This window comes from Pygocentrus nattereri, chromosome 12 (assembly GCF_015220715.1).
Source record: "Pygocentrus nattereri isolate fPygNat1 chromosome 12, fPygNat1.pri, whole genome shotgun sequence".
Classification (NCBI taxonomy): Eukaryota; Metazoa; Chordata; class Actinopteri; order Characiformes; family Serrasalmidae; genus Pygocentrus; species Pygocentrus nattereri.
In genome coordinates this window covers 24564175-24569465 of record NC_051222.1, presented here as the reverse complement: position 1 = coordinate 24569465, position 5291 = coordinate 24564175, and the positions used below count along the sequence as shown (strand labels likewise).

Here is a 5291-nt window from a genome sequence, read left to right as displayed (position 1 = left end):
ACATTCAAAACCCCCTTAAAATCTCTATTCTATACTTATTACATACTAAGGCATATTACTCAGTAACTAGGGGGACTTCAATGCAATCTGGTTGAGTTATTCTTAGGTTATAGAAGTGTATAATAAAACTTTGGGCCTGCCGGTGAATCCTGGACATTTGAGGGGTTAAACATTTATAGACCTCTAACTCTGTAGCAGTTTGGGGAAGACCCTCTCCTGTTCCAGCATGACTGTGTCCCTGTGCACAAAGCGAGGTCCATAAAGACATGGCTTGATGTGTTTGGTGTGGAGGAACTCCAGTGGCCTGCTCAGAGCCCTGTCCTCAACCCCACTGAACAACTTTGGGATGAACTAGAACAGAACAGAGATTGCAAGTCAGACTTTCTTGTTCAACACCAGTGCCTGGCCTAACAAATGCTCTTCTGACTGAATGGACAGACATTCCCACAGACACACTCCAAAATGTTGTGAAAAGCCTTCCTAGAAGAATGAAGACTGTTATTGCCACAAACAGTTCAGCAGGAATGTCCAACAAGTTTGTATAGGTGTGATGGTCAGGTGCCATCATGTAGTGTATTTACTATTATATAGCATAGTTTAAAGCTGATGTTTACTAAAACAACAACAACAACAACAAAAAGATCTTGGTATAGAGTCAAAGATTTTCTCAAGAATTTCTAGTAGACATAACTATCAGAGAAATAAAGTGAGAAATCGGTCCAAACTTACTTACTGCTAGATGTACTTATCTGTAGCGTATTTTGTTGGACACTCAACAAACTCAGGAGAGACAAGAGGGAACTTCGTACTCTCTTCGTACTCTGACTGGGCTACTTCTTTGGCTCCGCCTTACAAAAGCTTACTACAGAACCTATACTGCCACCCTGTGGTTCATTAGAAAATAGCAAATGCCAAAATTGCTAATAAAGAACAGTTCTCTACATTCCCCTTCCTCTGAATAAAACTCTCATCCCAGTTCCAGAACAACGAACTTCAGTCAAACATGACTCAATAGAACAACTAGGCTAGTATTGTCTGGGTAGACTACCATCAGTCCCGATGAGTACCTGGGTGCATACTTACCCTGTGGCTGGGGAACTCATCACTAGTCTAACAAAGTCTTTCAGATATGCAGGGGGGTTCCGGTCCCTCTCTGATCTCCTCACAGGATACTGTGAACTGCAGGCCAGTACTTGAGAAGCTACAGTCTCTGTACTAGTAGCGCTCTGTGTTGTCTCTGCAACGTCTGCCTTCTCTTGACCTTCTGTATTAGGAACATGTGAAGAAGCAACCTCTGGAATGATACTCTCAGGGAAGTCACCCACAGAAGAGTAGGAAGCACTTCTGAATTTCACCTGGTCAATATGCCTTCTCACTACCTTGCCATTACCTAAGGCTACCTTACAGGATACAAGTCCAGTTCTCTGCTCGACTGCTCCAGGAATCCAAGTAGGTCCTGATCCAAAGTTTTGGGTATACACAGGATCTCCTTCCATGAGGATTCTTCCCTTGGCCCGATGATCATGGCCCAGCTTTTGTTTTAACTGCTGCTGTACCACTTTAAGTTAGGATGGAGCAGATCCAACGTGGAGCGCGGTCTCCTTCCTTGAAGTAACTCGGCCGGTGATCTACCTGTGGTTCCTTGAGGCATTATCCGATAACTGAATAGTGCTCTGGACACTCTGGTTTCAATGCTTCCTTCAGTTGTCTTTTTCAGAAGTTCCTTAAATGTTTGCACTGCCCTTTCTGCAAGTCTGTTGGAAGAGGTGTGGTACGGAACTGTGGTGACATGGTGCACGACATTTCTGGTCATGAACTCGGCAAAATCACTACTAGTGAAGCATGCCCCGTTATCTGTCACCAGCATTTCTGGAATGGCGTGCTGACAAACTCTTCCTCAAGCATTCCATGGTGACAGAAGTGGAGGAGCTATTGAGTGGGTATGCGTCCATCCACTTTGAATGGGCATCAATGAGTATCAAGAACATTTTTCCCAAGAAAGGTCCAGCATAGTCTGCATGTACTTTCCTCCATGGCTGTTCTGGCCATTCCCAGGGATGTAGGGGAGCTACTGCTGGACGATGACTGCTTTCTTGGCACACGGGACATCTTTTCACCAAAGTTTCAATGTCTGAGTCTAGTTTTGGCCACTGTATGTAGCTGCCTGCTAAGGCTTTCATTCTGGTTATACCAGGATGTGACTGGTGTAACTGCTTTAGCACAGCTTCTCGACCTGGTAATGGAGCAATGACTCTAGCACCCCATAATACGCATCCATCATTGGTACTGAGTTCTTCCTTTCTCTGCGCAAATGGTGCCAAGTCATTTACCTTGCACTGCCAACCCCTTAGTACGTACTCATGCACCAAGGCAATCACCTTGTCTCTGTCTGTCCATTTTTGAACCTGCCTGGCTGTAATCAGGGGCATATCCATTTGATCCAGCAACAACACTCTCTCTTCATCCCTGGAGTGCTCCTCTGTCACTGGTATCGGCAGTCGAGTGCATCAGCATTACTGTGGTCCTTGCCTGCTTTATATACAATAGTACATTCATAGGCACGCAAAGTTACCGCCCATCTCTGGATCCTTGGAGAGGCCATCTAAGGCACTCCTTTCAACTCATTGAACAAGGTAAGGAGTGGCTTGTGATCTGTAACTACTGTGAATTTTCTCCCATACAGATAGCTGTGAAACTTCCTTACTCCAAAGATCACTGCTAGACCTTCTTTGTCCAACTGGGAGTAATTCTTTTCAGCGGCATTGGGTGTTCTTGAAACAAACCCAATGGGTCTCTTTGAGCCATCCGGCATGCCGTATGGAGAGGCATCACAAGCCAGCATTAACTCTTTACTTGCATCATAATGCACCCGCACAGATGAAGTCTGCAACAGGGCCTTGGCATTTTTGAAAGCTGCTTCCTGTTCTTTCCCCCATTTCCATTCTCTGTCTTTCCTCAATAGTTCGTGCAAAGGAGCTAAAATGGTGGACAGATTCGGCAACAATCTGTGGTAATAATTCAGCAGTCCTAGAAAAGCCTTCAACTCTGTCAATGTCTTCGGTGTGGGTGCCTCTTGGATAGCTTGAACTTTTTCAGCTACAGGGTGCAGCCCTGTGGCATCTATCCTATGACCTAAGAAAACCACTTCCTTGTCAAAGAAACTGCACTTATTCCTCTTGAGTCTGAGATCACTATCTCCCAGCCTGTGCAGCACTTCTCCCAGGTTACTGAGGTGTTACTCTTCTGTGGTCCCAGTCATCAAAATGTCATCCAAATAAACCACCACTTGTGGAATACCTTGTAGGATGTTCTCCATGATACGCTGAAATATGGCAGGACTTGAAGATACACCAAAGGGCAAACGGCAGTAGGTGTACAACCCTTTGTGGGTGTTCACAGTCACATATTCCTTAGCATCCTCATCCAATACAATCTCCTGGAGAACCTTTCACCACCTGATAGATTCGCAAACAAATCTTCAACCTTTGGTATCGGATATTGTTCTAGCTTGGAGACCCGATTCACAGTAAGTTTATAATCTCCGCAAATTTGAACAGCACCCCCTGGTTTGAGGACAGGGACGATTGGAGCTCCCACTCTGAGAACTTGACTGGCTCTATAATCTTGTCCTCAGGAAGCCGTTGGAGTTCTTTCTCCACCAACAGTTTCAGAGCATATGGCACTGGCCTTGGTTTGTAGAACTTGGGTAGAGCTTCCTTATCTACATATATTTGTGCTTTAGTGCCTCTGAGTTGACACATCTCTTCTTTGAAAACCTCTGCATGGTTTTCCAACACTTCCTCCAACGTCAGTTTCCCTGTAGGGCCTACTTTATTCACTGACTGGATCACTATGTGCAGTTGCTACAACCAATCTCTGCCCATTAGGTTTGGTCCTGTTCCCCCTACCACAATCAGTGGTAGACACTTTGCCATATTGTTGTGATGCACTGTTACATCTGTCTTGCCCAGCACCTCAATCCTTTCTCCGGTATGCGTTTTGAGCACCAGGTTGCATGTTTTTAACTCAGGAATGTGTGACTTCTGACAGAGCTTGGAGTATTGCTCTCTGTTCATTACTGTCACTCCACAGCCCGTATCGACTTCAAACATCACCTCCATACCATTAACGCTGACTTGTCTCTGTGATGGGTGCTACTTTGTATACACCATGCTCTTCAACACAGTAAATTGTGTGCATCTCACCTTCTTCTCCTGACTCCGTCTCTCTTTCTTCCTTTAGAAGGTGAGCTCTCCTGTCATTGGGTACTTTGCTGTGCTGAAACCGCCCCCGTGAACCTCCAGTCCTCTTCCTATTATGGTCTGGGTTCAGCCCATCTTTGCTGCAACATGCCCGCTTAATGTGGCCCCTCTTACCACAACTGTGGCAAATCTGATTGATGAATCTACACTCCAGAGGTGAATGTGGACCTTTGCATCTATAACACCCCAGCGCCTTCTTGTGGTCAGACATCACGCGATGGACCACTGCTTGGGCTTTGTATGTTTTACCTGAGTCCTCCTGGCCGTGACTTTGCAAATCTTTAATATTCCGATTGGCAGCCTCCATAGCCTGAGCTGTTTTCAACGCTTTCTCGAAAGTTAAATCCAGTTCCGCCAGCAGTCTCCTCTGGATACAGTCATCATTGACTCCACAAACTAGTCTGTCTCTCAACATTTGTGGTAACGACTCACCGTAATTGTAGTCTTGTGCCAGTCTCTGCAATTCAGCAACATAATCAGCAGCACTCTCACCCTCTTTGCGCAGTCTCGAGTTGAATCTAAATCTCTGCACAATTTCATTCGGTTTGGGGTTGAAGTGAGTCTTCAGCAAAGCAACTAACTCTTCAAAAATCTTCTCTCCTGGCTTTTGTGGGCTAACCAAGCTTCTCATTAGGCTATATGTAGCTGGACCCACACAGCTAATCAAAACAGCCTTTTTCTTGTCTGCCTCCAGTATATCATTTGCTTCGAAAAAATATCCAAGCATTTCACAGTACTCTTCCCATGTCTGCAACTGTGAGTTAAATGGCATTACTGTGCCTACCTTGGCCATCTTTCGCTGGAGCTTTTCCCTTGGTTACTGCCTTGCAAGACCTTCCCGTGCTTGGAAACAAACAAACAAACAAAAACTTTCAGCGTGCTCCAGTTTATCCTCATCGCCAAATATGTAGTGTATTTTGTTGGACTCAACAAACTCAAGAGAGACAAGAGGGAACTTCGTACTCCGCTTTTATCGTTGCATCACATACCCTGTTCTACTTTTTAGATGGAACTGACTGGGCTACTTCT

At 45.2% G+C, this 5291-nt stretch overlaps 1 pseudogene; it reads right to left on the bottom strand.

The window, feature by feature from the left end:
• Positions 1–1079: 1079 nt before the first annotated feature.
• LOC108428180 lies at positions 1080–5055 on the bottom strand (annotated as a pseudogene).
• Positions 5056–5291: the final 236 nt, after the last annotated feature.